Here is a 24,479-nt window from a genome sequence, read left to right as displayed (position 1 = left end):
GACACAAACATAGACAAACATGAAGCTAAAAAATAGAAAACCAGAGATATAAGAACAAGGAAGTTAAGGAATGAGTCCACCTTAGTGATGGTGGCGCCTTCTCCTTGAAGGACCAATGGCGTCCTTGAGCTCCTCTATGTCTCTTCCTTGCCTTTGTTGTTTGATCCCTAGTGATTTTGGTGCTCCTATCCTTAGTTGCTCCCAATAATTATGTGGAGGAGAATGTATCCCCTGAGGTATCTCAGGAATTTCTTGATGAGAGAATTCCTCATGCTTTTGATGAGGTCCATGAGTGGGCTCTCTTGATGTGCAGTCAAATGCTTTATTATTGAGCTATAGACCCTTGAGATGAATATCTCCATCTCCCATGACTCAGAGGTAGAAGCAATTGCCTTCCCTTTCCTCTTTCTTGAGGTTTCTCTGGCCTTAGGTGCCATCAATGGTTATGGAAAAACAAAAAAAAGCTATGCTTTTACCACACCAAACTTAGAATGTTGCTCGTCCTCGAGCAAAAGAAGAAAGAATAGAAGAAAAAGAAAATATGGAGGAGAGGGAGAGATGTGGGATGGGTTTGGGTAGGAAAGAGATTTTGAATTTTGAAGGTAGGTGGGGTTTATGGGGAAGAGTGGATGGATGTGAGTGGTGAAAGGGTTAACTGGGAAGACAGATTGAGATGATTGGTGAAGGGCTTTTGGGGAAGAGTGTTATTGGATTGTGTGAAGAAGAGAGAAGGTGTGCTGAGGTAGGTAGGGATCCTGTGGGGTCTATAGATCCTGAGATGATCCTATGAGGTCCACAGATCCTGAGGTGTCAAGGATTTACATCCCTGCACCAATTAGGCGTGTAAAACGCCCTCTGCATGCAATCCTAGCGTTTAACGCTAGCTTGATGCTTGTTTCTGGCGTTGAACGCCAGTTCTATACTTGTTCTGGGCGTTCAATGCCAGTCTGTAGCATGTTTCTAGCGTTGAACGCCAGCTTTCCTCAGGGTGCAATCCTGGCATTTAAACGCCAAATTACTACATGTTTCTGGTGTTCACCGCCAGATTCAAGCTCTGTTCTGGCGTTGAACGCCAGCCAGATACTCCTTACTGGCGTTTAAACGCCAGTAGGATCTTCCTCCAGGGTGTGCTTTTTCTTCTGCTATTTTTTATTTTATTTTTAATTTTTGCAATTGTTTTGTGACTCCACATGATCATGAACCTAATAAAACATAAAAGAACAATAAAATAAAAATTTGATAAATAAAAATTGGGTTGCCTCCCAATAAGCGCTTCTTTAATGTCAATAGCTTGCAGTGGGCTCTCATGGAGCCTCACAGGTGATCAGGTCAATGTTGTGAACTCCCAACACCAAACTTAGAGTTTGAATGTGGGGATTCAATACCAAACTTAGAGTTTGGTTGTGGCCTCCCAACACCAAACTTAGAGTTTGATTGTGGGGGCATTATTTGACTCTGTATTGAGAGAAGCTTTTCATGCTTCCTCTCCATGGTTGCAGAAGAAGATCTTTGAGCTTTAAACACAAGGTAGTCCCCATTTAATTAAAGGACTAGCTCTCCTCTGTCAACATCAATCACAGCTCCTGCTGTGGCTAGGAAGGGTCTTCCAAGAATGATGGATTCATCCTTATCCTTTCTAGTATCTAAGATTATGAAATCAGCAGGGATGTAAAAGCCTTTAACCTTTACTAACACGTCCTCTACCAATCCATAAGCTTGTCTTACTGACTTGTCTGCCATCTGTAATGAGAATGTGGCAGCCTATGCCTCAAAGATCCCCAGTTTCTCTATTACAGAGAGTGGCATAAGATTTATGCCTGACCCCAGGTCACACAGAGCCTTCTCAAAGGTCATGGTGCCTATGGTACATGGTATTAAAAATTTACCAGGATCTTGTTTCTTTTGAGGTAAAATTTGCTGAACCCATGTAACTAGTTCACTAATGAGCAAGGGGGTGCATCTTCCCAAGTCTCATTACCAAACAATTTGGCATTCAGCTTCATGATAGCTCCTAGATATTGAGCAACTTGCTCTCCAGTTACATCTTCATCCTCTTTAGAGGAAGAATAGTTTTCAGAGCTCATGAATGGCAGAAGGAGGTTTAAAGGAATCTCTATAGTCTCTATATGAGCCTTAGATTCCTTTAGGTCCTCAATAGGGAACTCCTTCTTGTCTGGGAGACGTCCCATGAGGTCTTCCTCATTGGGATTCACGTCCTCCCCTTCCTCTCTAGGTTCGGCCATGTTGATTATATCAATGGCCTTGCACTCTCTTTTTGGATTCTCTTCTGTACTGCTTGGGAGATTACTAGGAGGAGTTTCAGTGATTTTCTTACTCAATTGGCCCACTTGTGCCTCCAAATTTATAATGGAGGACCTTGTTTCACTCATGAAACTTAAAGTGGCCTTAGACAGATCAGAGACTATATTTGCTAAGCTAGAGGGACTCTGTTTAGAATTCTCTGTCTGTTGCTGAGAAAATGATGGAAAAGGCTTGCTATTGCTAAGCCTGTTTCTTCCACCATTATTAAAGCCTTGTTGAGGCTTTTGTTGATCCTTCCATAAGAAATTTAGATGATTTCTCCATGAGGAATTATAGGTATTTCCATAAGGTTCACCCATGTAATTTACCTCTGCCATTGCAGGGTTCTCAGGATCATAAGCTTCTTCTTCAGAAGATGCCTCTTTAGTACTGTTGGATGCATTTTGCCATCCATTCAGACTTTGAGAAATCATGTTGACTTGCTGAGTCAACATTTTGTTCTGAGCCAATATGGCATTCAGAGCATCAATCTCAAGAACTTCCTTCCTTTGAGGCGTCCCATTATTCACGAAATCCCTCTCAGAAGTGTACATGAATTGATTATTTGCAACCATGTCAATAAGTTCTTGAGCTTCTGCAGGCATTTTCTTTAGGTGAATGGATCCATGGTGGACGAAATTGTGATCCTCAAAGTTGGTCTCTTTGTACTTGTATAAAATTTAAATATTGGCTCTATCAAAAATACCCCAAAGAGATCATGATATGATGAATTGGGATCCTAATAATCCCTGGTAATGGCACGTATGATCACAACTCCGTTCAACTAACCAGCAAGTGCACTGGGTCGTCCAAGTAATACCTTACGTGAGTAAGGGTCGATCCCACGGAGATTATTGGTATGAAGCAAGCTATGGTCACCTTGTAAATCTCAGTTAGGCGGATTAAGTTGATTTATGATAAGTTCGAAAATTAATAATAAACAGAAAATAAAATAGGATAGAAATACTTATGTAAATCAATAGTGGGAATTTCATATAGGCGTATGGAGATGCTATGCTCCTCTTGAATCTCTACTTTCTTATTACATTCATCCAATCCTTCTTACTCCTTTCCATGGCAAGCTGTATGTAGGGCATCACCGTTGTCAATGGCTACATCCCATCCTCTCAGTGAAAATGGTCCTATACTCTGTCACAGCACGGCTAATCATCTGTCGGTTCTCAATCAGGTTGGAATAGAATCCCTTGATTCTTTTGCGTCTGTCACTAACGCCCAGCCTTCAGGAGTTTGAAGCTCGTCACAGTCATTCATTCCCGGAATCCTACTCGGAATACCACAGACAAGGTTAGACTTTTCGGATTCCCGGAATCATACTCGGAATACCACAGACAAGGTTAGACTTTTCGGATTCCAATGAATGCCGCCATCTATCTAGCTTATACCACGAAGATTCTGTTGGGGAATCTAAGAGATATGCGCCCGGCCTAAGGTAGAACGGAAGTGGTTGTTAGTCACGCGCGTTCAAAGGTGAGAATGATGATGAGTGTCACAGATCATCACATTCATCAAGTTGAAGTTCAACGAATATCTTAGAATATGAATAAAAGAGAATTGAATAGAAAATAATAGTAATTGTATTGAAACTTGAGGTACAGCAGAGCTCCACACCCTTAATCTATGGTGTGTAGAAACTCCACCGTTGAAAATACATAAGTGAAAGGTTCATGCATGGCCGAATGGCCAGCCCCCAAAACATGCTCAATGGCCTCCTAAGATGAAGAATAAAACAAAACTGAGACCAAAGATGAAACGTGGTCAAAAGACACTGAATACAATAGTAAAATGTTCTATTTATACTAAACTAGCTACTAGGGTTTACATGAGTAAGTAATTGATGCATAAATCCACTTTCGGGGCCCACTTGGTGTGTGCTTGGGCTGAGCTTGATCTATCCACGAGCTGAGGCTTCTTTTGGAGTTGAATGCCAAGTTGTAACGTGTTTTGGGCGTTCAACTCCGGGTCGTGACGTGTTTCTGGCGTTTTACTCCAGACAGCAGCCTGGAACTGGCGTTGAGCGCCAGTTTACGTCGTCAATTCCCGAATAAAGTATGGACTATTATATATTGCTGGAAAGCTCTGGATATCTACTTTCCAACGCCGTTGAGAGCGAGCCATTTGGAGTTCTGTAGCTCCAGAAAATCCATTTCGAGTGCAGGGAGGTCAGATTCCAACAGCATCAGCAGTCCTTTGTCAGCCTCTTATCAGAGTTTTGCTCAAGTCCCTCAATTTCAGCCAGAATTTACCTGAAATCACAGAAAAACACACAAACTCATAGTAAAGTCCAGAAATGTGAATTTAACATAAAAACTAATGAAAACATCCCTAAAAGTAGCTTGAACTTACTAAAAACTACCTAAAAACAATGCCAAAAAGCGTATAAATTATCCGCTCATCACAACACCAAACTTAAATTGTTGCTTGTCCCCAAGCAACTGAAAATCAATTAGGATAAAAAGAAGTGAATATACTATAAATTCCAAAATATCAATGAATATTAATTCTAATTAGATGAGCGGGACTTGTAGCTTTTTGCTTCTGAATAGTTTTGGCATCTCACTTTTTCCTTTGAAGTTTAGAATGATTGGCTTCTCTAGGAACTTAGAATTTTGGATAGCGTTATTGATTCTCCTAATTAAGTATGTTGATTTCTTGAACACAGCTACTTTTATGAGTCTTGGCCGTGGCCCTAAGCATTTTGTTTTCCAGTATTACCACCGGATACATAAATGCCACAAATACATAATTGGGTGAACCTTTTCAGATTGTGACTTAGCTTTGCTAAAGTCCCCAGTTAGAGGTTTCCAGAGCTCTTAAGCACACTCTTTTTGCTTTGGATCACGACTTTAACCACTCAGTCTCAAGCTTTTCACTTGGACCTGCATGCCACAAGCACATGGTTAGGGACAGCTTGAATTAGCCGCTTAGGCCTGGATTTTATTTCCTTGGGCCCTCCTATCCATTGATGCTCAAAGCCTTGGATCCTTTTTACCCTTGCCTTTTGGTTTTAAGGGCTATTGGCTTTTTCTGCTTGCTTTTTCTTTTTCTTTCTATATTTTTTTCTCTTTTTTTTCGCAAGCTTTTATTTTTCACTGCTTTTTCTTACTTCAAGAATCAATTTCATGATTTTTCAGATTATCAATAACATTTCTCTTTGTTCATCATTCTTTCAAGAGCCAACAATTTTAACATTCATAAACAACAAGATCAAAATTATGCACTGTTTAAGCATTCATTCAGAAAAGAAAAAGGTTTGTTACCACATCAATGTAATTGAACTAAATTCAAGGATAATTTCAAAATTCATGTACTTCTTGTTCTTTTGATTTAGGAACATTTTTCATTTAAGAGAGGTGAAGGATTAATGGATTTTATTCATAGCTTTAAGACATAGTTACTAAACACTAATGATCATGAAGTAGAGACACAAAACACAACATAAAAACCGAAAAGCAGAAAGAAATAAGAACAAGGAATGAATCCACCTTAGTGGCGTCTTCTTCTTGAAGGACCAACAATGTCCTTAAGCTCTTCTATGTCCCTTCCTTGCCTTTGTTGCTCCTCCCTCATTGCTCTTTGATCTTCTCTTATTTCATGGAGAATGATGGAGTGCTCATGATGTTCCACCCTTAATTGTTCCACATTGTAGCTCAAATCTTCTAAGAAAGTGTTGAGTTGTTCCCAATAGTTGTTGGGAGGAAAGTGCATCCCTTGATGCATCTCAGGGATTTCTTGATGATAAGCTTCCTCATGCATCTCTTGAGATCCGTGGAGGGTCTCTCTTGCTTGCTCCATCCTCTTCTTGGTGATGGGCTTATTCTCTTCAATGGGATGTCTCCTTCTATGATAACTCCAGCTGAGTAACATAGATGGCAAATAAGGTGAGGAAAAGCTAGCCTTGTGATGAGCGGATATTTTATACGCTTTTTGGGGTAATTTCATGTAGATTTTAGCATGTTTTAATTAGTTTTTAGTTAAATATTATTAGTTTTTAGGCAAAAATCATATTTCTGGACTTTACTATGAGTGTGTGTATTTTTCTGTGATTTCAGGTATTTTCTGGCTGAAATTGAGGGAGCTGAGCAAAAATCTGACTTAGGCTGAAAAAGGACTGCTGATGCTGTTGGATCCTGACCTTCCTGCACTCGAAATGGATTTTCTGGAGCTACAGGAGTCCAATTGGCGCGCTCTCAACGGCGTTGGAAAGTAGACATCCAGGGCTTTCCAGCAATATATAATAGTCCATACTTTGCGCGAAGATAGACGACGTAACTTGGCGTTCAACGCCAAGTTCATGCTGCTGTCTAGAGTTAAACGCCAGAAAAACGTCATGATCCGGAGTTGAACGCCCAAAACACGTCATAACCTGGAGTTTAACGCCAAGAAAGGCCTTCACTCGTGGATAGCTTTAGTCTCAGCTCCAGCACACACCAAGTGGGCCCCAGAAGTGGATTTCTGCACCAATTATCTTAGTTTACTCATTTTCTGTAAACCTAGGTTACTAGTTTACTATTTAAACAACTTTTATAGACATTTCTTGTACCTCATGACATTTTTCAGATCTGAATTACATACTTTTGACGGCATGAGTCTCTAAACTCCATTGTTGGGGGTGAGGAGCTCTACAGCATCTCGATGATTTAATACAATTCCTTTGTTTTCCATTCAAACACGCTTGTTCTTATCTAAGATGTTTATTCGCGCTTAATTGTGAAGAAGGTGATGATCCGTGACACTCATCACCTTCCTCAATCCATGAACGTGTGCCTGACAACCACCTCCGTTCTACATCAGACTGAATGAATATCTCTTAGATTCCTTAATCAGAATCTTCGTGGTATAAGCCGGATTGATGGCAGCACTCATGAGAATTCGGAAAGTCTAAACCTTGTCTGTGGTATTCCGAGTAGGATTCCGGGATTGAATGACTGTGACGTGCTTCAAACTCCTGAGGGCTGGGCGTTAGTGACAGACGCAAAAGAATCAATGGATTCTATTCCAACCCGATTGAGAACCGACAGATGATTAGCCGTGCTGTGACAGAGCATAGGAACGTTTTCACTGAGAGGATGGGAAGTAGCCATTGACAACGGTGACACCCTACATAGAGCTTGCCATGGAAGGAGCCTTGCGTGTATTGAAGGATTTCAAAGAAAAGTTGAAGTCAAAGGACAAAGCATCTCCAAAACTCCAACATATTCCCCAGTACTGCACAACAAGTAACTCTATTGTTCTCGTTTATCTTTCCGATCAAATCTAATAATTCCAACTTACAATTTTAAACACTTTGACTTCTTACAATTAAATCCAAATAACCTTGTTGACATCCTAACTAAGATTAATAAAATAAATATTGATTGCTTCAAACCAATAATCTCCGTGGGATCGACCCTTACTCACGTAAGGTATTACTTGGACGACCCAGAGCACTTGCTGGTTAGTTGTGCGAATCACAAATTCGTGCACCAAGTTTTTGGCGCCGTTGCCGGGGATTATTGAGTTTGGACAATTGAAGGCTTATTTTATTTCTTAGATTAGGAATAATTTATTTTTATTTTTATTGTTATAGAATCATTAAATCTTGATAGGATAGTTTCTTTTCAAAAATTTCTTTTCAAAATTTATTATTTTTCTTTTAATTAATTGCTAATTTTCGTGAGTTTAGTGTCTTGTTCTAAGTTTGGTGTCAATTGCATATCTCATATTTTTATTTAAAAATTTCGACTTGTGTTCTTTGTTCTTCATTGATCTTCAAGTTGTTCTTGCTTATTTTTCTTGTTTAATCTTGAGTTTTTCTTGCTTTGTGTCTTTTCTTGTTTCACTTGTGTTCTTTTTAAAGCATTAATTGGAATATCTAGAACAAATGTTACATTTATTCCCAATTGGCTAGAGTATTGGTTTATATTCTTGATAATTGGGTATACGCTTTGGAACCTTTTTCAAAAATAATTTTTCTTGATTTAATCTTGTGCCAAACTCTAAGTTTGGTGTTTTCTTGTTAATTTTAATATAATTTTCGAAAAATTATCTTGGTTTTCTAAAAATTTTAAGTTTGGTGTTCTTTCTTTTGTTCTTGGTGTTCTTGTGAATCTTCAAGGTGTTCTTGAGTTTTTCCTGTGTCTTGATCTTAAAATTTTTAAGTTTGGTGTTCCTTGGTGTTTTCCCTCCAAAATTTTCGAAAATAAGGAGCATTAGATCTAAAAATTTTAAGTCTTGTGTCTTTTGTGTGTTTTTCTCTTCCATCATAAAATTCAAAATTCAAAAAAATTATATTTTCTAACTAATTTTGAACTATTTTTTTCGAAAATTTTATATAAAAATTCAAATTTCAATTTCAAAATATTTCCAATTTCTTTTATTTATTTCGTTTTTTTTTATTTTATTTTATAAAAATTAATTCGAAAAAAAAAATCAAAAATCAACATATAAATTATCCCTTGTATTCCATCATGGAAGCAAGTAGGAATGAACAGTCCAAGAGGACTCTGGGGTCATATGCTAACCCCACTACTGCTTCATATGGGAGTAGTATCTGTATACCCTCCATTGGAGTTAGTAGCTTTGAGTTGAATCCTCAGCTCATTATCATGGTGCAGCAAAACTGTCAGTATTCCGGTCTTCCACATGAAGAACCTACAGAATTTCTGGCACAATTTTTGCAAATTGCTGACACAGTACATGATAAGGAAGTGGATCAGGATGTCTACAGGTTATTACTGTTTCCATTTGCTGTAAAAGATCAAGCTAAGAGGTGGTTAAATAACCAGCCTAAGAACAGCATAAAAACATAGAAGCAGCTGTCAGAAAAATTCCTGAATCACTATTTCCCTCCAAAACGGATGACACAGCTAAGGCTAAGCATCCAAGGCTTCAAACAAGGAGATAAGGAATCCCTTTATGATGCCTGGGAGAGATACAGAGAGATGCTAAGAAAATGCCCCTCTGAAATGTTTTCAGAATGGGTGCAATTAGACATCTTCTACTATGGGCTTACAGAAAAAGCTCAGATTTTTCTAGACCACTCAGCTGGTGGATCTATACATATGAGAAAAACAATTGAAGAGGCTCAAGAGCTTATTGACACAGTTGCCAGAAATCAACATCTGTACCTAAGCAGTGAATCTTCCATGAAAGAAGAAGCTAAAGCAGTAACTGCTGAACTCAGTCCGGTGGATCAGGCTACTGAATTCAATCAGCAATTAGACTTTCTAACTCAACAGCTAGCCGAATTCAAGGAAATATTACAGGAAACAAGAATGGCTAACAGGAACATGGAAGTACAATTAAAGCAGACAGAAAAGCAACTGTCAAAACAAATAACAGAAGAATGCCAAGCAGTTCAATTAAGAAGTGGGAAAACATTAAATACCTCACTTCAAGGCAGCAAGAAACCAAGAAATGAACAGGTGGATACTCAAAATCCCTCTGAGGACAATCAGAGCCCAGGGAGGAATAAAGCTGGCGCTGAACGCCCAAACCATGCTCATTCCTGGCGTTCAACGCCAGAAACAAGCATGAATCCGGCGTTGAACGCCCAAAGGGAGCATGGTTCTGGCGTTCAAACGCCAGTAACAAACAAGGAAGTGGCGTCTAACGCCACTCCAGCTCCCACCACTGGCATTCAATTGCCAGTGGGGAATCAGTCACATACAAGTGCTGATAATAACCCTTCTAAAAAGGCTCCCCAACCCACTTCTGTAGGTAATAAACCTGCAGCAACTAAGGTTGAGGAATACAAAGCCAAAATGCCTTATCCTCAAAAACTCCGCCAAGCGGAACAGGATAAGCAATTTGCCCGCTTTGCAGACTATCTCAGGACTCTTGAAATAAAGATTCCGTTTGCAGAAGCACTTGAGCAAATACCCTCTTATGCTAAGTTCATGAAAGAGATCTTAAGTCATAAGAAGCATTGGAGGGAAACTGAAAAAGTTTACCTCACTGAAGAATGCAGTGCAGTCATTCTGAAAAGCTTACTTGAGAAGCTTAAAGATCCTGGGAGCTTTATGATACCATGCACATTAGAGGGCACTTGCACCAAGCAAGCTTTATGTGATCTTGGGGCAAGTATCAACCTAATACCTGCATCTACTATCAGAAAGCTTGGTTTAACTGAAGAAATCAAACCAACCAGGATATGTCTTCAACTTGTTGATGGCTCCATTAAATACCCATCAGGTGTGATTGAGGACATGATTGTCAAGGTGGGGCCATTTGCCTTTCCTACTGACTTTGTGGTGCTGGAAATAGAGGAGCACAAGAGTGCAACTCTCATTCTAGGAAGACCTTTCCTAGCAACTGGCCGAACCCTCATTGACGTCCAAAAAGGGGAAGTAACCTTGAGAGTCAATGAGGAGGAGTTCAAGTTGAATGTTGTCAAAGCCATGCAACATCCAGACACCCCAAATGACTGCATGAGTGTTGATATTATTGACTCTCTGGTAAGAGAGGTCAATATGGCTGAGAGTCCCGAATCAGAGCTAGAGGACATCCTTAAAGACGTCCAGCCTGATCTGGAGGAGTCAGAGAAAATAGTAGAACCTCTGAAAATCCCCCAGGAAGAGGAGAAACCTCCTAAACCCGAGCTCAAACCATTACCACCTTCCCTAAAATATGCATTCTTGGGAGAAGGTGATACCTTTCCTGTAATCATAAGCTCTACCTTAGAGCCACAGGAAGAGGAAGCACTGATTCAAGTGCTAAGGACACACAAGACAGCTCTTGGGTGGTCCATCAGTGATCTTAAGGGCATTAGCCCAGCTAGATGCATGCACAAGATCCTACTGGAGGGTGACGCCAAGCCAGTGGTTCAACCACAAAGGCGGCTGAACCCAGCCATGAAGGAAGTAGTGCAGAAAGAGGTCACTAAATTACTAGAGGCTGGGATTATTTATCCTATTTCTGACAGCCCCTGGGTGAGCCCTGTCCAAGTTGTCCCAAAGAAAGGTGGCATGACAGTGGTTCATAATGAAAAAAATGAACTCGTTCCTACAAGAACAGTTACAGGGTGGCGTATGTGCATTGATTATAGAAGGCTCAATACAGCCACCAGAAAGGATCATTTTCCTTTACCATTCATAGACCAGATGCTAGAAAGACTAGCAGGTCATGAATACTACTGCTTCCTGGATGGATATTCAGGTTATAATCAAATTGCAGTAGATCCCCAGGATCAGGAGAAAACGGCATTCACATGCCCATCTGGAGTATTTGCATACAGAAGGATGCCATTTGGCCTGTGCAATGCACCTGCAACCTTTCAGAGGTGCATGCTCTCAATTTTCTCTGATATGGTGGAAAAATTCCTGGAAGTCTTCATGGACGACTTTTCAGTATTTGGAGACTCATTTAGCTCCTGCCTTAACCATTTAGCACTTGTTCTGAAAAGATGCCAAGAGACTAACCTGGTTTTAAACTGGGAAAAATGTCATTTTATGGTGACTGAAGGAATTGTCCTTGGGCACAAAATTTCGAACAAGGGTATAGAGGTGGATCAAGCTAAGGTAGAAGTAATTGAAAAATTGCCACCACCTACTAATGTTAAGGCAATCAGAAGCTTTCTGGGGCATGCAGGATTCTATAGGAGGTTTATAAAGGATTTTTCAAAAATCGCCAAACCTCTGAGCAACCTGCTAGCTGCTGACACGCCATTTATCTTTGATAAAGAGTGTCTGCAGGCATTTGAGACTCTGAAAGCTAAATTGGTTTCAGCACCAATAATCTCTGCACCAGACTGGACATTACCATTTGAACTGATGTGTGATGCCAGTGACCATGCCATTGGTGCAGTGTTGGGACAAAGGCATGACAAGCTTCTGCACGTCATTTACTATGCCAGCCGTGTTCTAAATGATGCACAGAAGAATTACACAACCACAGAAAAAGAGCTACTTGCAGTGGTTTACGCCATTGACAAATTCAGATCTTATTTAGTAGGATCAAAAGTGATTGTGTACACTGATCATGCTGCTCTTAAATATCTACTCACAAAGCAGGATTCAAAACCCAGACTCATCAGATGGGTGTTGCTTCTGCAAGAGTTTGATATAGAAATAAGAGACAGAAAAGGGACAGAGAATCAAGTGGCAGATCACCTGTCCCGAATAGAACCAGTGGAAGGGGCGTCCCTCCCTCTCACTGAGATCTCTGAAACTTTTTCGGATGAGCAACTCTTTGCCATCCAGGAAGTACCATGGTTTGCAGACATTGCAAACTACAAGGCAGTGAGATTCATACCCAAAGAATACAGTAGGGTGCAATCAAAGAAATTAATCACAGATGCAAAGTACTATCTTTGGGATGAACCATATCTCTTCAAGAGATGTGCAGACGGAGTAATCCGTAGATGTGTGCCTAAGGAAGAAGCGCAAAAGATTTTATGGCACTGCCATGGATCACAGTATGGAGGACATTTTGGAAGTGAGCGAACAGCCACAAGGGTCCTCCAAAGTGGCTTCTACTGGCCCACTCTCTATAAAGATTCCCGAGCATTTGTGCTTAATTGTGACAGTTGCCAAAGATCAGGCAACTTACCTCACAGTTATGCCATGCCTCAACAAGGAATCTTGGAGATTGAGTTGTTTGATGTATGGGGTATTGACTTCATGGGACCTTTCCCACCATCATACTCAAACACTTATATTCTGGTGGCAGTGGATTATGTATCCAAATGGGTGGAGGCTATTGCAACACCCACCAATGACACTAAAACAGTGTTAAAATTCCTCCAGAAACACATCTTTAGCAGATTTGGTATCCCTAGAGTATTAATTAGTGATGGGGGCACTCATTTCTGCAATAAACAGCTTTATGCTGCTCTGGTTCGTTATGGAGTTAGCCACAGGGTAGCTACTCCATATCATCCACAAACTAATGGGCAAGCTGAAGTCTCAAATAGAGAACTCAAAAGAATCCTGGAGTGGACTGTAATTAACCGTAGAAGGGATTGGGCAAGAAGCTTGGATGATGCTCTGTGGGCATACAGAACAGCATTCAAGACCCCTATAGGGACCTCTCCATACCAACTTGTGTATGGAAAGGCATGTCACTTGCCAGTGGAACTGGAACACAAGGCCTATTGGGCAACCAGATTCCTAAACCTTGATGCCAAGTTAGCCGGAGAAAAACGATTGCTCCAGTTAAATGAGCTAGAGGAATTTAGACTCAATGCTTTCGAAAATGCAAAGATTTACAAAGAGAAAGCGAAAAGATGGCATGATAAGAAATTGTCATCCAGAGTCTTTGAGCCGGGGCAGAAAGTTCTGCTATTTAATTCTAGGCTCAAATTATTCCCCGGGAAATTAAAATCCCGGTGGAGAGGTCCATATGTCATTACAAACGTATCACCATATGGATACATAGAGCTTCAGGATAATGACTCTAACAAAAAGTTCATTGTTAATGGACAAAGAGTCAAACACTATCTTGAGGGAAATTTTGAGCAAGAGTGCTCAAGACTGAGACTTAAGTAAAACTCAGTGATAGTCCAGCTAATGACAATAAAGAAGCGCTTGCTGGGAGGCAACCCAGCCATTTACAAAGTTTATTTACTAATTAAATAAATTTTCTTTTTTTACAGGTTTGTGTCCAAGTATCTCCAAGGTAAAATAGCAATTGGTTGGATTCACAGAGTTATAAAGGAAATTGGAAGCTCACTGGCGTGAAAAAGCCAGTAAGAAACATTTTGGGCGTTGAACGCCCAAAAGAAGCACCCACTGGGCGTTCAACGCCAGTAAGGGTAGCCTTCTGGGCGTTAAACGCCAGAAAGGAGCATCTTCTGGGCGTTAAACGCCAGAAAGAAGCACCTTCTGGGCGTTTAACGCCAGTTTGGCAGCATCCTGGGCGTTTAGAAAAACGCCCAGTAACAAAGGACTTCCTGGCGTTCAACGCCAGAAAGATGCATCAACTGGGCGTTGAACGCCCAGGAGAAGCAACATTTGGGCGTTAAACGCCCAAACCATGCAGCAGTTGGGCGTTTAACGCCAGGATGGTGGGGAGGAGGTAAATTTCGTTTCTCTTTACAAATTTTCTAATTTTTTTTGTTCCAATTCATGATTTCTTGCATAAACATATTTTAAATTATCATCCCTCAATTCAAATTAGTGTTCTAAAAATCCTAATTTCTAAAATCCCTTTTTATCAAATGTATCTTAATCCATAAAAATAAATTATTTTCAATCCAATCTAACTCTTTAAATTTTGTTTCCAAAACTCAATCATCTCTTTAAAAATATCTTTTCAAATTTAAAAATTCAAATCTATCTTTTTTTCATATGATTCATATCTTTTTCTTTTAAAATTATATCTTTTTCTGATCATATCTTTTAAAAATCATATCTTCTATCTTATCTCTTTCTTATTTTTCGAAACTTTCCCACCCCCTCCCCATATATTGTGTTTGGCGTCCCAATCTTCATCACCTTGCCACACTTGCTCTCTTTCTATCCCTCTTCTTTCTTCTCTGTTGCTTGAGGACAAGCAAAGCTCTAAGTTTGGTGTGGTTATCCGTGATCACAAAAGCATACTCATCAAATTCATGGCCCCTAGAGGAAAGCAACCCACCCAAAGGGGCAAGAAAGAGAGTGCTCCAAAGCCCCTTTGGAATCAAGGGAAGTTCTTAACTAAAGAACATTCAGACCATTACTACAAGATAATGAGTCACAGATCAGTGATCCCGGAAGTCAGATTTGATCTAAAAGAAGATGAATATCCGGAGATCCAAGAGCAAATTCGGAACAGGAATTGGGAAATTCTGACCAATCCTGAAACGAAAGTGGGAAGGAACATGGTTCAGGAGTTCTATGCTAATTTATGGCAGACAGACAGGCAAAGACTAATTGGAGCTGCTCTCTTTGACCATCAGATCTTAGTCAGAGGAAAGATCATTCATACTAATTCTGACAAGATCAGGGAGATATTCAAGCTTCCTCAACTGAAGGATGACCCAGACTCCTTTAACAGGAGAATGATGAGGGTCAATAAAGGGCTGGACAAAGTTCTGGAGGATATATGCATCCCTGGAGCCAAGTGGACCACCAGCACGACTGGCGTCCCAGTTCAACTCAAAAGGGAAGATCTAAAACCAGTAGCCAGAGGCTGGCTGGATTTCATTGGGCGTTCCATATTGCCCACCAGCAACCGTTCTGAAGTAACCATCAAAAGAGCTGTCATGATTCACTGCATCATGTTGGGAAAAGAGGTAGAAGTCCATCAGCTGATCTCATGTGAGCTATATAAAATAGCAAACAGGAATTCTAAGGACGCCAGATTGGCCTACCCGAGCTTAATTTCTATGCTCTGCAAAGATGCTGGAATAAAGATGGGAATAACTGAATATATCCTAATTGAAAAGCCCATTACTGGAATATCAATGGTCAGACAACAGCAACAAGATGATTCAACCAAGAAGAGAGCACAAGAAGCTCTCCCAGAACTGCCTCAATTCGAATATTGGGAACATCTTGAAGCTTCTATTTCCAGATTGCAAGAAGCTATGGATCAAATAAAGGAAGAACAGAATAATCAAAGTAGCATGCTTTGCAAACTGCTTAAGGAACAGGAAGAGCAAGGGCGTGATCTAAGGGAGCTGAAGCGCCAAAAATTAATCCTTGAACAACACCCCAAGGATTAGAAGAGCATGCCCTCCTCAAGACAAAAGGTTGTTGAGTTCCAATTTTCTGCTTTAACTTAGTGATAGCGTTTTTTTTAGAAATTTACCTTAGGAGATATATAGTAGTAGTAGTAATTAGTATGTCTATTTTGATTTTATTTCCAATTAAGCTATAATTTATTTTTCTCATCATCATCAGGCATGAATAAAGTAGTGGATTTTTTTTAGAATAAAGAAGTAATTTATATTTTCGAGTTCTTAATAATAAAAATTATAATTAATTATGTGTGGTGGCAATACTCTTTGTTTTCTGAATGAATGCTTGAACAGTGCATAAATTGTACTTTGAATTTGATGAATATTGGCTCCTGAAAGGATGAGGAACACGAAAAATATTATTGATGATCTGAAAAATCATGAAATTGATTCTTGAAGCAAGAAAAAGCAGTCCAAAAAAAAAAAAAAACAACAAGCCATGAGCCCTAGGCAAGAGTAAAAAGGATCCAAGGCTTTGAGCATCACTGGATAGGAGGCCCCAAGGAAATAAAAGCCAGGCCTAAGCGGCTAAACCAAGCTGTCCCTAACCATGTGCTTGTGGCATGAAGGTCCAAGTTACAAACTTGAGACTGAGTGGTTAAAGTCGTGATCCAAGGCAAACAGAGTGTGCTTAAGAGCTCTGGATACCTCTGACTGGGGACTTTAGCAAAGCTAAGTCACAATCTGAAAAGGTTCACCTAGTCATGTGTTTGTGGCATTTATGTATCTGGTGGTAATATTGGAAAACAAAGTGCTTAGGGCCACAGCCAAGACTCATAAATAACTGTGTTCAAGAATCAACATACTACACTAGGAGAGTCAATAATACTATCTGAATTCTGAGTTCCTAAGGATGCCAATCATTCTGAAATTCAAAAGATACAGGGAGATGCCAAAACTGTTCAGGAACAAAAAGCTACAAGCCCCGCTCATCTAATAAGAATCAGAGCTTCATTTAAAACTCTAAAATATTATTACTTCTTAATTTCTGTTAGAACCTATTTTATTCATCTAGTTGCTTGAGGACAAGCAACAGTTTAAGTTTGGTGTTGTGATGAGCGGATATTTTATACGATTTTTGGGGTAATTTCATGTAGATTTTAGCATGTTTTAATTAGTTTTTAGTTAAATATTATTAGTTTTTAGGCAAAAATCATATTTCTGGACTTTACTATGAGTGTGTGTATTTTTCTGTGATTTCAGGTATTTTCTGGCTGAAATTGAGGGAGCTGAGCAAAAATCTGACTTAGGCTGAAAAAGGACTGCTGATGCTGTTGGATCCTGACCTTCCTGCACTCGAAATGGATTTTCTGGAGCTACAGGAGTCTAATTGGCGCGATCTCAACGGCGTTGGAAAGTAGACATCCAGGGCTTTCCAGCAATATATAATAGTCCATACTTTGCGCGAAGATAGACGACGTAACTTGGCGTTGAACGCCAAGTTCATGCTGCTGTCTGGAGTTAAACGCCAGAAAAACGTCATGATCCGGAGTTGAACGCCCAAAACACGTCATAACCTGGAGTTTAACGCCAAGAAAGGCCTCCACTCGTGGTTAGCTTTAGTCTCAGCCCCAGCACACACCAAGTGGGCCCCACAAGTGGATTTCTGCACCAATTATCTTAGTTTACTCATTTTCTGTAAACCTAGGTTACTAGTTTACTATTTAAACAACTTTTATAGACATTTCTTGTACCTCATGACATTTTTCAGATCTGAATTACATACTTTTGACGGCATGAGTCTCTAAACTCCATTGTTGGGGGTGAGGAGCTCTGCAGCGTCTCGATGATTTAATACAATTCCTTTGTTTTCCATTCAAACACGCTTGTTCTTATCTAAGATGTTTATTCGCACTTAATTGTGAAGAAGGTGATGATCCGTGACACTCATCACCTTCCTCAATCCATGAACGTGTGCCTGACAACCACCTCCGTTCTACATCAGACTGAATGAATATCTCTTAGATTCCTTAATCAGAATCTTCGTGGTATAAGCCGGATTGATGGCAGCACTCATGAGAATCCGGAAAGTCTAAACCTTGTCTGTGGTATTCCGAGTAGGATTCCGGGATTGAATGACTGTGACGTGCTTCAAACTCCTGAGGGCTGGGCGTTAGTGACAGACGCAAAAGAATCAATGGATTCTATTCCAACCCGATTGAGAACCGACAGATGATTAGCCGTGCTGTGACAGAGCATAGGAACGTTTTCACTGAGAGGATGGGAAGTAGCCATTGACAACGGTGACACCCTACATAGAGCTTGCCATGGAAGGAGCCTTGCGTGTATTGAAGGATTTCAAAGAAAAGTTGAAGTCAAAGGACAAAGCATCTCCAAAACTCCAACATATTCCCCAGTACTGCACAACAAGTAACTCTATTGTTCTCGTTTATCTTTCCAATCAAATCTAATAATTCCAACTTACAATTTTAAACACTTTGACTTCTTACAATTAAATCCAAATAACCTTGTTGACATCCTAACTAAGATTAATAAAATAAATATTGATTGCTTCAAACCAATAATCTCCGTGGGATCGACCCTTACTCACGTAAGGTATTACTTGGACGACCCAGTGCACTTGCTGGTTAGTTGTGTGAATCACAAATTCGTGCACCACCTTGCCATGGTGGAGGGCTTTTCGGCTATTTTGTAGATTTCAGTTGAGATGACTTCATGAACTTCTACTTCCTCTCCAATCATGATGCTATGAATCATGATGGCCCGATCCACAGTAACTTCAGATCGGTTGCTAGTGGGAATGATGGAGCGTTGAATGAACTCCAACTATCCTCTAGCCACAGGCTTGAGGTCCAGTCTTCTTAGTTGAACTGGCTTGCCTTTGGAGTCTCTTTTCCATTGAGCTCCTTCCACACATATGTCCATAAGGACTTGGTCCAACCTTTGATTAAAGTTGACCCTTCTAGTGTAAGGACGTACATCTCCTTGCATCATGGGCAAGTGGAACGCCAACCTCACATTCTCCGGACTAAAATCTAAGTATTTCCCCCGAACCATTGTGAGATAATTCTTTGGACTCGGGTTCATACTTTGATCATGGTTCCTAGTGATCCATGCATTGGCATAGAACTCTTGAACCATTAAAATTCTAACTTGTTGCATGGGGTTGGTTAGGACTTCCCAACCTCTTCTTCGGATTTCATGTCGGATCTCCGAATACTCATTTTTCTTGAGCTTGAAAAGGACCTCAGGGATCACCTTCTTCTTTGCCACAACATCATAGAAGTGGTCTTGATGGCTTTTGGAGATGAATCTTTCCATCTCCCATGACTCGGAGGTGGAAGCTTTTGTCTTCCCTTTTTCTTTTCTAGAGGATTCTCCGGCCTTAGGTGCCATTGATGGTAATGGAAAAACAAAAAGCTTATGCTTTTACCACACCAAACTTGAAATATTGCTCGCCCTCGAGCAAGAGAAGAAAGAAGAGAAGAAGAAGAAGAAGAAAATATGGAGGAGAGTGAGAGATGGTATTTTCGGCCAAGGTGTGGAAGAGGGGGTTTGTGTTGTGTGAAAATGAAGTAGAATGGAAGGGTATATATAGGGAGGGGAGAGGGTGTAGTTTCGGTCATTTAGGGTGGGATTGGGTGGGAAGTGTTTTTGAATTTTGAAGGTAGGTGGGGTTTATGGGGAAGAGTGGATGGATGTGAGTGGTGAAGGGGATAATTGGGAAGAGAGATTGAAGTTGTTGGGAAGTGTGATATGGGGAAGAGTGTTGAGGTAAGGTGGGAATATGTTAGATGGGGATCCTGTGGAGTCCACAGATCCTGAGGTGTCAAGGATTTACATCCCTGCACCAATTAGGCATGTAGAATGCCTTTGCACACCATTCTGGCGTTTAAACGCCGAGATGATGCACACTCTGGGCGTTCAACGCCCATGTGTAGCATGTTTCTGGCGTTGAACGCCAGTTCCATGCTTGTTACTGGCGTTCAGCGCCAGCTTTCCTCAAGTCACATTCCTGGCGTTCAAACGCCAGAATGTTGCTTGTTTCTGGCGTTCAGCGCCAGATTCATGCTCTGTTCTGGCGTTGAACGCCAGCCAGATGCTCCTTACTGGCATTAAACGCCAGTATGTCCTCCCTCCAGGGTGTGATTTTTCTTCTGCTGTTTTTGATTCTGTTTTTAATTTTTATATTCTTTTCGTGAGTCCACATGATCATGTACCTAATAAAACACAAAATAACAATAAAATAAAATTAAAATTAGATAAATAAAAATTGAGTTGCCTCCCAACAAGCGCTTCTTTAATGTCAATAGCTTGACAGTGGGCTCTCATGGAGCCACAAGGTGATCAGGTCAATGTTGTATACTCCCAACACCAAACTTAGAGTTTGGATATGGGGTCTTAACACCAAACTTAGTGTTTGGTTGTGGCCTCCCAACACCAAACTTAGAGTTTGACTGTGGGGGCTCTTCTTGACTCTGAACTGAGAGAAGCTCTTTGTGCTCACTCTCTTTTGTCACAGAGGGATGGCCATGTGCCTTAAACACAAGGTAGTCCCCATTCAATTGAAGGACTAATTCACCTCTGTTGACATCTATCACAGCTCCTGCTGTGGCTAGGAAAGGTCTTCCAAGGATGATGCACTCATCCTCTTCCTTCCTAGTGTCTAAGATTATGAAATCAGCAGGGATGTAAAGGCCTTCAACCTTTACTAACACGTCCTCTACTACTCCATAAGCTTGTCTTAATGACTTGTCTGCTAATTGTAATGAGAACAAGGCAGGTTGTACCTCAATGATCCCCAGTTTCTCCATTACAGAGAGTGGCATAAGATTTATCCCTGACCCTAGATCACATAGAGCTTTTTCAAAGCTCATGGTGCCTATGGTACAAGGTATTAAGAACTTGCCAGGATCTTGTCTCTTTTGAGGTAAAGTTTGCTGAATCCAGGTATCTAGTTCATTAATGAGCAAGGGAGGTTCACTTTCCCAAGTCTCATTACCAAACAACTTGGCATTCAGCTTCATGATAGCTCCTAAATATTGAGCAACTTGCTCTCCAGTCACATCTTCACCCTCTTCAGAGGAAGAATAGTCTTCAGAGCTCATGAATGGCAAAAGGAGATTTAATGGAATCTCTATGGTCTCTATATGAGCCTCAGATTCCTTTGGATCCTTAATAGGAAACTCCCTCTTGCTTGAGAGACGTCCCAGGAGGTCTTCCTCACTAGGATTTCCGTCCTCCTCCTCCCTTGTGCATTCGGCATATTGATTACATCAATGGCCTTGTACTCTCCTTTTGGATTCTCTTCTGTATTGCTTGGGAGAATACTGGGAGGAGTTTCAATGACTTCTTACTCAGCTGGCCCACTTGGTGGACGAAATTGTGATCCTCAAAGTTAGTCTCTTTGTACTTGTATGAAATTTAAATATTGGCTCTATCAAAAATACCCCAAAGAGATCATGGTATGATGAATTGGGATCTTAATAATCCCTGGTAATGGCACGTGTGATCACAACTCCGTTCAACTAACCAGCAAGTGCACTGGGTCGTCCAAGTAATACCTTACGTGAGTAAGGGTCGATCCCACTGAGATTATTGGTATGAAGCAAGCTATGGTCACCTTGTAAATCTGAGTTAGGCGGATTAAGTTGATTTATGATAAGTTCGAAAATTAATAATAAACAGAAAATAAAATAGGATAGAAATACTTATGTAAATCAATAGTGGGAATTTCAGATAGGCGTATGGAGATGCTGTGCTCCTCTTGAATCTCTACTTTCTTATTACATTCATCCAATCCTTCTTACTCCTTTCCATGGCAAGCTGTATGTAGGGCATCACCGTTGTCAATGGCTACATCCCATCCTCTCAGTGAAAATGGTCCTATGCTCTGTCACAGCACGGCTAATCATCTGTCGGTTCTCAATCAGGTTGGAATAGAATCCCTTGATTCTTTTGCGTCTATCACTAACGCCCAGCCTTCAGGAGTTTGAAGCTCATCACAGTCATTCAATCTCGGAATCCTACTCGGAATACCACAGACAAGGTTAGACTTTCTGGATTCCCGGAATCCTACTCGGAATACCACAGACAAGGTTAGACTTTCCGGATTCCCATGAATGCCGCCATCTATCTAGCTTATACCACAAAGATTCTGTTGGTGAATCTAAAAGATATGCGCCCGGCCTAAGGTAGAACGGAAGTGGTTGTCAGTCACGCGCGTTCATAGGTGAGAATGATGATGAGTGTCACGGATCATCACATTCATCAAGTTGAAGTGCAACGAATATCTTAGAATATGAATAAAAGAGAATTGAATAGAACATAATAGTAATTGTATTGAAACTTGAGGTACAGCAGAGCTCCACACCCTTAATCTATGGTGTGTAGAAACTCCACCGTTGAAAATACATAAGTGAAAGGTTCAGGCATGGCCGAATGGCCAACCCCCAAAACGTGCTCAATGGCCTCCTAAGATGAAGAATAAAACAAAACTGAGACCAAAGATGAAACGTGGTAAAAAAGACACTGAATACAATAGTAAAATGTTCTATTTATACTAAATTAGCTACTAGGATTTACATGAGTAAGTAATTGATGCATAAATCCACTTCTGGGGCCCACTTGGTGTGTGCTTGGGCTGAGCTTGATCTATCCACGAGCTGAGGCTTCTTTTGGAGTTGAACGCCAAGTTGTAACGTGTTTTGGGTGTTCAACTCCGGGTCGTGACGTGTTTCTGGCGTTTTACTCCAGACAGCAGCACGGAACTGGCGTTGAGCGCCAGTTTACGTCGTCAATTCCCGAATAAAGTATGAACTATTATATATTTCTGGAAAGCTCTGGATGTCTACTTTCCAACGCCGTTGAGAGCGCGCCATATGGAGTTCTGTAGCTCCAGAAAATTCATTTCGAGTGCAGGGAGGTCAGATTCCAACAGCATCAGCAGTCCTTTGTCAGCCTCCTATCAGAGTTTTACTCAAGTCCCTCAATTTCAGCCAGAATTTACCTGAAATCACAGAAAAACACACAAACTCATAGTAAAGTCCAGAAATGTGAATTTAACATAAAAACTAATGAAAACATCCCTAAAAGTAGCTTGAACTTACTAAAAACTACCTAAAAATAATGCCAAAAAGCGTATAAATTATCCGCTCATCAATCCACCTGCAGAATGGTCCAGTGACATCTTAGAGAACTCAGATAGACCATAATAGAATATATCCAAAATGGTCCACTCTGAAAGCATGTCAGAAGGACACCTTTTGGTCATCTGCTTGTATCTTTCCCAAGCTTTATAGAGGGATTCACCATCTTTCTGTTTGAAGGTTTGAACATCCACTCTAAGCTTGCTCAACTTTTGAGGAGGAAAACACTTAGCCAAGAAGGCCGTGACCAGCTTATCCCAAGAGTCCAGGCTATCTTTAGGTTGTGTGTCCAACCATGTTCTAGCTCTATCTCTTACAATAAAAGGGAAAAGCATGAGCTTGTAGACTTTAGAATCCACTCCATTAGTCTTAACAGTCTCACAGATCTACAAGAATTTAGTTAAAAACTGATAGGGATCTTCTGATGGAAGTCTATAGAACTTGCAGTTCTGTTGTATTAGAGCAACTAGTTGAGGCTTCAGCTCAAGATTATTTGCTCCAATGGCAGGAATTGAGATGCTTCTTCCATCAAACTTGGAAGTAGGTGTAGTATAGTCACCAAGCATCCTCCTTGCATTATTGTTGTTGGGTTCGGCTGCCATATCCTTTTCTTGTTCAAAAATTTCAGTAAGGTTATCTCTGGATTATTGTATTTTAGCTTCTCTTAGTTTCTTCTTCAAAGTTCTTTCAGGTTTAGGGTCAGCTTCAACAAGAATGCCTTTTTCCTTGTTCCTGCTCATATGAAAAAGAAGAGAACAGAAAAGGAAGAGGAATCCTCTATGTCACAGTATAGAGATTCCTTTATGTTAGTAGAAGAAAGAAGGAATAGAAGAAGGAAAAGGTAAGAATCCAAACACAAGGGGGAGGATAGGTTCGAATTCTTGAATATAGGAGAAGTGTTAGTAGATGAATAAATAAATAAAAAAGAGATGAGAGAGAGAGAATTTCGAAAATAAATTTTGAAAAAGGGTTAGTGATTTTCGAAAATTAAGATAAGAAATAAAATTAAAATTAAAATTTGAAACAATTAGTTAAAAAAGAATTTCGAAAAAGAGGGAGATAATTTTCGAAAATTAGAGAGAGGAAAGTAGTTAGGTGGTTTTGAAAAAGATAAGAAACAAACAAAAAGTCAATTAGTTAGTTGAAAAAGAATTGAAAATCAATTTAAAAAAGATAAGAAGTTAGAAAAGATTTTGAAATTGATTTTGAAAAAGATATGATTGAAAAAGATATTTTGAAAAGATATGATTGAAAAAGATATTTTGGAAAAGATTTGATTTTTAAAATTAAAATTGATTACTTGACTAACAAGAAACTAAAAGATATGATTCTAGAAATTAAAGATTGAACCTTTCTTAACAAGAAAGTAACAAACTTCAAATTTTTGAATCAATCACATTAATTGTTAG

The 24,479-nt window shown here is 40.1% G+C and overlaps 1 non-coding gene across 1 annotated transcript; it reads left to right on the top strand.

Moving 5' to 3' along the window:
• The first annotated feature begins 23,165 nt into the window (after positions 1-23,165).
• On the top strand, positions 23,166-23,273 carry LOC130972072 (small nucleolar RNA R71). The gene has a single exon (XR_009083272.1). It is a non-coding gene; the product is annotated as a small nucleolar RNA R71 (small nucleolar RNA).
• Positions 23,274-24,479: the final 1,206 nt, after the last annotated feature.

Source organism: Arachis stenosperma, chromosome 3, assembly GCF_014773155.1.
Source record: "Arachis stenosperma cultivar V10309 chromosome 3, arast.V10309.gnm1.PFL2, whole genome shotgun sequence".
Classification (NCBI taxonomy): Eukaryota; Viridiplantae; Streptophyta; class Magnoliopsida; order Fabales; family Fabaceae; genus Arachis; species Arachis stenosperma.
Note: the sequence above shows the minus strand (reverse complement) of the source record. Positions and strands in the feature narration are given on the sequence as shown.